The 10,074-nt window shown below is 32.6% G+C and overlaps 2 long non-coding RNA genes across 4 annotated transcripts; both read right to left on the reverse strand.

Moving 5' to 3' along the window:
• LOC107619046 lies at positions 1,671 to 3,280 on the reverse strand. The gene is made up of 4 exons (XR_001615478.2): positions 2,935 to 3,280; positions 2,705 to 2,852; positions 2,451 to 2,588; positions 1,671 to 1,852 (listed from the first exon to the last, which is right to left on the reverse strand). It is a non-coding gene; the product is annotated as an uncharacterized LOC107619046 (long non-coding RNA).
• Positions 3,278 to 10,017, reverse strand: LOC107619045. Of its 3 annotated transcripts, none has more exons than XR_002354067.1 (10): positions 9,684 to 10,017; positions 7,525 to 7,613; positions 6,799 to 6,864; positions 5,565 to 5,649; positions 5,432 to 5,479; positions 5,209 to 5,315; positions 4,992 to 5,124; positions 3,965 to 4,098; positions 3,562 to 3,883; positions 3,278 to 3,318 (listed from the first exon to the last, which is right to left on the reverse strand). It is a non-coding gene; the product is annotated as an uncharacterized LOC107619045 (long non-coding RNA). The 3 variants fall into 3 exon arrangements; XR_001615475.2 differs by having other exon boundaries at positions 3,969 to 4,098; positions 5,428 to 5,479; positions 9,684 to 10,009; XR_002354066.1 differs by having other exon boundaries at positions 3,969 to 4,098; positions 9,684 to 10,008.

The following is a 10,074-nucleotide window of genomic DNA, read 5'->3' on the forward strand; positions in this document are numbered from 1 at the left end:
GCAATTGTTACAAAATTCAAGAGAATCATCAAAAACGTAAATATTACGTCATGCTACAACAAATTCAAGTTGAACTAGATTATGCAAGATTTGTGAAATGAAAATTAGTTAGACTAAGGATAAAATTTTTCATCGAAAATTTTGAAAGACTTTTTAGGTAATCAAATAAGAATTTGCATAAAAACATAAGTTAGGAAATAAAGTTGTAATCCTAAGAAAGAATTTTGAATTTAAGAACTTCGATAGGAAGAATCAAGAAAAAGAATGGTACTTTTATTTAAACCGGATTTTGAGCTGAGGGGAAAAGAAGACTAAAAATCAATGGTAGTGTTTACAAAAAATGGATAATCTAAGGAAGGAATGAATTCATTTTCTCAAAATACTAGGATGTAAAATCACATAAAAGTACGTTTAAAAACTGTGATAAGGTTGAAAATAAATCAAGTTGTAGTAAATGAAGGAAATGCAAAGTAGAAATTGTTTTCTATAGAAGAATAGGTGAAGCTTTACAGATAAACAGATTTAAACCATATAAAGAAATTTTAGAATCCATGTAGAAAAGTATATGCTAAACTTAAAAGTAATCTTATCCAAAATTTTGAAAGATGATTGGGAAACACAATTAAGTAAGAAAAAGATCAATTCAAAACTTTTCCAATCCAAAATGAGCTCAGATTACGTCAAGGAGATACACAGATTACGTAGAGAAATTCAAGGTCAGGATTTTATGATGCCGAGAATTTGGAAGGTAATCAAGAATATGGTAAGTTTAAGGTATACATTAGACATGAAGCAAAAGTATCAATTTACAAAGTTAGCTTAGTTCGAATCATAATCTTCAAGGTTCAAATCGCTCAAGATTTAAAGATCATACATTATGCCAAAACAAGTTCAAGTTCAAATCAATGAGCACAGGATTCTTGAAGAAGAATATAATCAATGGTAAAGACAGATGTTTTTAAAAGACTCAAACAAATTCTTAAGAATACAATCAAATAAGATTATGGACGAATAATGAAATACGGTTGGAGAATGATCAATGATGATTCAAGAAAGGAATCCGAGTCAAAAAACTTTAATGAGGATAGTAAACAAAAAAGAAACGATATGCCAACCTAAGCGACGTAAACAAGAATCATAAATCGAAACCAAGCACGAAAAGCGAACCCTAGCATCCGCGAACCACGTGACTCGCATTAACCATTACTTCTCAATTCTTTTTCGCCTATAATAACCTATTAACTTTCCCGTTCACATAAGCCATCAACATTAAGTTGGCCAGACTTAACATCAACAGATATGCAACGGTAAGCTAACAGTGTTGATTAATAGGCAGTCATGTGCATAAAATTCTAATTCTTGTTACTTGGACAAGACCTACAACATGACAGACACTCAGAGAATGCAATGAAGCATGGTCAGTCCATCCCCAAGGCTCTAATTAGGATGAACTGCTCTGATACCACAATGTAACACCCTCACTATCAGAAGTCACGCTTCTGGCTGCGCCACTCTGATAGAAAGAAGTATTACGACTGCTTTACATACTAAATACTAAAATAGGAGCCTGACTCGACACTGTATTCGCTGATTTCTTTTTTTTTTATTATTAAATGAAAATAAACACTTTATCTTAAGAAAAATACAAGCAGGCATAGATTCATGTACAAGACTCCTTACATAATACCTCATAAAATAATATACATATAGAACATACAATTCCTATCCCTCTTACAAGTTTGTAATGACAAAGATGAGGGAAGAAAATAATCTAATTAACACAGCATCATATAAGTCAAACCCAGTATAACTCCTCTTAATGCCTCTTCATCTGGTTCCTGAAAAGGTAAAGCTGTAGGGGGGGTGAGAACCTAACCACACGGTCTCACCGCGAAGTTTCAAAGTTGTCATAAGAAGATATTTAATAAGAAAACTGTTTTCAAAGCAAAATCCAGAATCCAATCAACCAGTCCTATAAATCACAATCTAAATCAATCTCATTCAACAGCATTAATCAATAATTAAGAACTCTCGGTTTTCTCAAACAGTTTCAAACCAAACCGTTCCTCAAACCCTGTTCGACCAAATATCAAGCCCTTTCCAAATTTGTTTTAAAATCAAATTCCGATATCAAATCAGGTTCAATATCAAATCAAATTTCAATACTAAAACTTTCCTAAAATCGAATCATTTCCAAAGTTAAACCAAATGCCGTTATTAAATATCTTCCAATAACTCTAGAAAAACTACTTTAACAACATCCGTCAACTAATCAGAATATTCAACTTTCTGAATCGATCAATCAATCAATACAACTAATAACCTCATTCATCCAAAACAACTCAATTCAATTCATAAGACTTACGAAATCACCAAAAATGTATTTTACGCATTAATATCGATTTATAACAACTCTGGAAAGTAAACAAGTTTAAGAAAAGCGCCCCTACCTCGACTAGCTGAATTCAAGAATCAAAGGCGACAAACCCACTTATTCCAAATTAACAGCAACAGCAGCAATGGCATTAGAATCAGCAGTATTAACAGCAGCAACATCAAATTTGATGGAATCAAACGCGGAAACAACTCTAAAAATTCAAGGCAATACCGAAAATAAAATGGAATTAAATCGTAATAAATAGATAAACGAGACCAAGGCAGTTCAGAGTATAAAAGTGAAACAGAGTCAGGAGACAGGCTAGACCTAGGGCAGTGACACTGAACTTGAATTGGGGCAAGTCAACAGCATTGGTAGCAACGGTAGAACTGGCAGTAGTAATTCCAGTCGCCCCAGCAGCGACGACTCTTTCAGAGCATCAACCATCACAGTCCACAGTTGTAGCAGCTTAATCCTAAAACATCAACGTCTTAAACTTCTCAATCAACGGATAACATGACAATGGCAGTGGGGGTTCAGAAACAAAAATGACTTACGGTAATTAAGGAAAACAAGGAAAATGAAGCATAGCAGTAGTAGCGCAGTGACTGCAACAGCAACAGGGAAAATGGTCTCCTTCCCCACCTCATCTCGTGACTCCGGCAGCGGCGATGGCGGAGAGAGCAGCGGCGGCAGAAACTCCCACAACGCCTTCTCTCTCTCCTCGCGTTGTTATGTCTCTCTCTTCGCATCGGATTCTGCTTGAGGCTCGATAGCAGCTCGCAGCGCCGGTTCGACGGCAACGACTCCATGGTGGTCCGACGGCGATGGTGATGACGAGGTGCAGCGAAGCTGGCGACGCACGGCGCGACGACGGTGGCGACGCTCCTCACTCGCGCGTCTTCTCCATATTTTTGTGATATTGCCTCTCCATATAAGTCCTACAGCAGAAAAATAAGGACATATTATTAAGAAAACTGAAAGTAAATTATACTACAAAATTAAAGACACCTAAAATAATTTTCTTGGATACTTCAGAAACATATTCTCCACTTTTTTTCTTATGAACATCATCATATACTTTAAGGAAAGATACACTACGCTTCAACTTAGCTTCCTGTAACAACATTTATTAGAATATACTATCATAAATCATTTGAGATAGGGAATATTTTTCTTTATACCTTTCTTTTCTTGTGTTCGCCAAAACTGATAGACCCTGCATTGTGTAGTTTATGAGCAGGTATAGCAGCCCTATTTTTTTGACCAGCCACAGACTTGTTTTTCCACTTTGAATCTAACCAGTGATCAACTAAGCCATTCCAAACATCAACTTTCATTGCTTTAGGTCCATGACCCTTAATGTCAATACTAGTTGAGTTTGCCTCCTTAAAAGTTCTTTCCTTTGCTTTTTTCAAAATATCAGGATAGCGATCAAGCATTGTCCTATTCCAAACAGTTCTTGCCATAGCCTTATCATAATTTGATGCAAATTCATGTTTTTTTCTAAATTGAAAGATTGAAAGACTTAGTAACTACTCAATCCAATTATCTCTTAAAATCGCATTGAAGCAACATTATAATTACTTACCAGGAAACCTTTAAACAACTCGTCCTTCATATTTGGACAATAATCCTGCCATCTTGGTGCTGGAGAAGGCATCTCACTTAACAAATCTTTCATAATGTCTCGAGTTACCGTATGATCTGTAAATCTCTTCCTACATTAAAAAATACACAATTATCAAAAATAATTTAACACAACAACATATATCATTAAAGCAACAACAAATTCTAGACTTAGCTATACTACCCAAAACTTTAAAATAATTCATGAAAATAACATAGATCATAAGAATGTAAAGCTCCCAAGAGTGCATCAACTAAATTGAGAAAAAATAACTGCATCAATTAAATTAAGAACACATCAGAAAAAAAACAAGTAATAATCAGAGAAAATATTTAGTTTATTCATAAGGCATGTATTAACTGCTGGTCACATACCATTTTTATTGAGCTGCTGTTATCCGTATTTATGTTTGCTATTTTGACAAAAATAAGATGAAAGGAATACAAGAAATATGCACATCCATTCATCCAATATAACACTAAATGCAGGGATTGAGTTACTAATTGGGCAGAAGTGATAATACTGGATCAAAGGATATATAAGAAAAGTAATGCTTTATTTCTTTGAAACTATATACTGATAAATTTCTCCATAGTGATCTGAAATGGCCATATGTTTTGGACTTTAGTGAAATGCATTTTGTGTCGTGAACTTAAGCTTAGATTAATACCAATGTTTTGCAAAGAAGAAGAATATCCACATATTTATATTTATTTTTTTGTTTATTTTATAAAAATAAATATAATAAATTAATAAATATTATAACATAAATGACACATATATAAGACTCTAACAGCAAACATACCTTTGTGATCATTTGTGATTGCATGAAAAAAATAAGTAGGTACAGATTGGGTCAATTTTAATAAATCTAGTAATAAACTAATAAATTAAAGATACTGCACTTAGTGATACCCTTCTTTTTTATTTTAAGTAAAAAGTATGCGGATATAGTAAAGTCAAAATAATAGTATAACTACTTACGGTTTATCGCTTTTCTCTATAGCTATTACCATCTTCCCGTTACTCCTAATTTTAGTATGCACACTTGATTGTCCAACATTAGGTAACTCATTATCTTCTGCGTCTAAAGCAGATGCGTCAGACGAATTCGCACCTACAATGAATAAGAGACAATCTTCAATTAGATGTGTAGTTATTTGTGAATATGTAAACATTTAGCAGCTGAAGTAAATCACACCATCTAATTGTGGTGATCGTTGTGATAAAATTGTGGGGATGGTTGTGATGCTGATCCCACATTCAATTGTGTAAGATGAGGTTCATCATTATTATTGCTCTGTTGACCTAAACAAAAAAAGACAAAAAAAAATTAGATATGATAAAACTACTTCCTCGCCTAGGAGTAATTAAATCACAATGAAGATATATAGCTAAAATGTATAGTACAACTAGATACCTACACACATGTATCGATGGTTGAGAAGAATTAATGTCAACAGTTTGCTCACCTAAACTCAATAAAAAAAAAGCATACATCATATTTCCTAAATCAAGAGGTGTTAATGTAAAATAAATTTAACGGCAAATGTATACTTGGCCTACGCAAGGAAAGCTGAGATTGATTGATATGAGTGTTTCGTATTATTCGTCCACTTCTATCTTTTGGTGCCATGATTATCTATCAAATAAAAAATAAATTAAAAAAAGTATTATTAAAATATTTAAAATATAACTAGTTAAAATATTTAAAAGCGATAGTTATCGATAAAAAAACAATAATAAACATTATTGCACAATTTAGATCTACTTTTAAGGTTTCGCTAACAAACCAACTAGAGATATAGCCAAGTGAAACTAACTAATTAAAAAAGAAGATCCATTACGAAACAAATAGTTTGTTCAAGTTAATCCTTAATATAGATCCTAAAATTTGATGTTACATTTAAATTAATTCATCAAATTTCAATTTTCAAACTTGACTTCCAAATTCATAATTATAATTTACATTAGTTAATATTAACATCTAATTAGTATTAGTTTAGTTCTAAAGTAGAAGCCAATTTCTTTTATATATGTTTACAAAATGAATGTATACAGGGCTTAACTAGTATTATAAATTTACGGCTCACTACAACACAAACGGAGAATAACAGCGGTTTTTTTGCTATTAGCGACGGTTTTAAATCACCGCAAAACACAATACCAGCAGTTTGAAAAACCGCCCTGGTTATTGGGGTGGACATTTGATTTCGCGGCGGTTTCTAGCAACCGCTGGTATAACCGCCGCTGATTCAATATTTTGCGGCAATATACAAGTGTCAGGATTGACCCCATCTTTACCGGCGGTCAAAAACCGCCGCAATCCTGAATGCAATTTTAAAAAAAATTGTATATTACAGAAGTTTATAACCCCCATAATTTTCACAATTATATTTAAAAAATTGGCTTTGTAAAGTTGCTCAATTATATTGCTTCTACATCTAGATAAATGCATAAATAAGAACAACCTAAAGATGGATAAAATATCACGAATAAAGTAAATAACAAATCAAGATAATGATATCTTAGAAACAAAATGTCAGTAGTAAAATACACATTCAAAAATAATATAAGAATGAAACATAAAGATTTACTTGATATGACGAATAAGATCATAGGTCATGACTAAACTCATCACATAATTTATGAAACTACTGCTAAACCTAAAAAAAATTGTTGAAAGAATTATATGATTATATGACATAATATGAAATGATCTGATGTGATGTACTGGAAAGAACTATATGATTTTGTGATGTACTAAAATTGTGTATCATGACACACTTACTTTTCTATTGACACGAACAAGCACATCGTCTAGTTCCAAATGTTTATTAGCTGGACCGCCTGGCACCTAAACAAGCCAAGGATTAAGCCCGAAAATTTTGAAATGGATTTCACCCTATAAAAGATTAAAATTCTGAGTAACAACATGCTTATCGCAGAGTCCACAACTAGCATTCCAGTTTCACTAGATGGAGAAGAATGATGTACCATCTACATTATTTATAAACAGGGTACTTATTCAAGGCATATTTAAATGAAACTGCTGCCAAGAGAGGTTGCCTTTATCATATTTTACACAAATTAGAAATAAAAAGGAGATTGCTCAATTCCAAAAGAAACACCAATTTGAGAAACAAGAGAAAGAATTTTTAAATTATTTCTCCCAATGTTAAAAGAGAAAAATAAGAGCAAACAAGTAGTAAGTAAATAGAAGAGAAAATAAATTACAATATGTCAAAAAAATGACGAGTGAGAAACTCTCCAGTTATATTCATTTGTAGTGAGCAGCATATAAAATATACAATGAAAAGAATGATGTGACATTCCTAAATTATAATGGATAAAGTGTCTACAATCATCACACACTCCTATATGTAAAAGATTTGATGAGCAGACAAACTAATTCAAAAGTCAAGGAACAAAACTTGTAAATAAGATTGGTAAAATTTGTGAAGGTCTCAACTAAATTCTATTATCATAAGGTAAAAAAGTGATACAAATGACAAACCTGAAGTGTAGCACCAGTATAGAAACTGCCTTCCATTTATCAACATATGTTTCACTGCCCTTTTGAATAAATCTCAATACCCTCACTACCTGAAAAGTATATAATTGTGTTTAGTTGCCCAAAAATCCAAAAAACCCACATCATATTTTCAATTAAGTAGAAAAGGATCATATATACTATTAGATCAAGTCTAGACTAAGATCAACAAACATTAATAGAACCAGATTAATACACAAAATTAAGATTAGCTATACCTTAAAGAAAATGATCCACAATAATAAATAAGATAGAGAATCTTGTAGTACATTACCATCTTGAGAATCAATATACATGAAGACATGGCATTAATCTTAGCACAAAAAATTTCCAAAGACAACAACAGATGGAACATTTCCATCTCAAAAAAAGACATAGTTCTCAACATCTCATAACACTTGTTTCTTCTTCTTTTTTTTATTGTACAAAACAAATTAAAGTACCAAAATATAATTGAGTATGGTTAATGGGCACGTTGAAAATGGACATAAACAGCTAACAAAGTGAGAATTATTGGCTTGGGAAAGCATAAAAATTATTAAACCGTTAAATAATCACTTAAAGCAATTATATATTTTAATGTAATCATACTCCTTTATTGTACTAGCTGGCTAGTTTTATAACACATTAGAATTTGGATTATTTTAAAAAAAAGTCTTCAACAAAATAAGAATAAGTTGATTAGCTCAGTGGGTCATGATGACACAATCAATACTTGAACAATTGTGTGCACAATGAAATATGAATATGTCATTACATATTTCACTTAGTTACTTAGTATTTTTTACCACAAAAAAGCATATTTAGTATTCAAACTACACAATCAATGAAAACCTCCAAAGATATAATAATTTATAAAAAAAAGAAAAGAAAAAAAATTCAAATAAATTATAGAACTCTACAGTTTTGCTCCTCTTTCAAGGAGTATGTGAATATACTAATAGGAATATACTTAAGAGAATTGTTATATTTATTTCTTTTATTCCTCAACTAAAATCTTCTTGAGAATTCTGTATTATCATATATGCAACTTGGATACTGGCATCAAATGGATAAAAATTCTTCTCAGCAGAAACCAAGGTATTGTCACAAGAGAGGGCACAAGAAAGGCCACCAGCCAATGCAAATCTTAAAACACTCCCAACAAGAATCTCAAACAGAGATAGAAAACTTGATACAATAAATCTCAAACACTAAATGAAACAGTTAAATTAATTAAAGATATGTGCTGCTTACAAGTATTGTTAGTACTTAGTACAGTGTACACCAACAAACAAGAAATTATTGACACGCATAAAGCTTAAACCAAACTCCAAAGTCCAAACTAATGGCTTTCATGGATTTGTGAGGTGTGTGAGAATAAACTAAAATTCCAATTAGAATTATATCTTGCCCTGAAATAACAACTAGAATCTACTAAAAGTTAAGTAATCCTCTTCAGATAGTTCAAAACAAAAGTAAGGAGACATGTAGCAAGTTATTATAAGACTAACTATAACAAGCATTCATAGAGCATTTAGAATAATCCAAAAGTAATCACATGATGAATTTGATCCTAACAAAGCACAAGTATCACTTTCTCCTTGTTAAAGAGAGATGTTATGCAGATATTAAAGTTGAGCATGCATCTCCCGGAATTTTTCACAGCTATATCACATTCAAGAGAACAGGGAGATATGAATTTGAAAGAGTTTTAATACGTAATTGCGAAAATTGAACTCAAATGCACACCTTCTTTTGTAGATTCACAAATGACTAAAAAATTGAAATTCGGAAAGTAGAATGTCTATGTGTATTATACACTACAGATTATATAGAATTCGCTTTTGTAGCTAATCAATTTCAATATATAAAAACATAATAAAAATAGAATACGAGACAACAACAATGATGAAAATTAACAATTTCAAATATATCAACGCAAAATCAGAATAAAAACAGCAACTAGAAGAACATCCCAAATTTCAATCCAATAGCCATAAAATTAATTCAAAATCAAATATCCACTAGAATTACCTTAGAATCCATGAAATTATGTTAGAAGTCAGAATCAAACCCAACAACAATTATGAAAATTAACAAGGAAAAAAAACGCAACTGAATAATTAGGGATGAGTGCTTACCGGAGACGGGAAGACGAGCCAGCAGCAGATCCAAACCGATGATGACGACGAGGACAGGTACGGGCTTCACGAAGAGAGCAGAGACGGCATCGCGACCAGCAACTCCGAAACGGCCTTCTGGCGACGCGAGGAGATGAGCAGACCTTCAACGGCGAGAGCTGCTACAGACGAGGGCTGCGTGAGGTGAGAGCTTCTAGAGGCAAGTGCTTCGACGGATGGAGGGCATAGGGAGTCAGGGCTGAGGGTTAGGGCTGGTGGGGGAGTGTATAACAAAAGAAAAGAGCGCGGTGAGTGTTTTTCAAAGGGGGAGTAGTATATATGATGGTGTTAGTGTTTTGATAATAATAAATAATAATAAAATAATAGGATTAAGGTCCTGATTAGTGGCGAT

This window comes from Arachis ipaensis, chromosome B09 (genome assembly GCF_000816755.2).
Source record: "Arachis ipaensis cultivar K30076 chromosome B09, Araip1.1, whole genome shotgun sequence".
Taxonomy (NCBI): domain Eukaryota; kingdom Viridiplantae; phylum Streptophyta; class Magnoliopsida; order Fabales; family Fabaceae; genus Arachis; species Arachis ipaensis.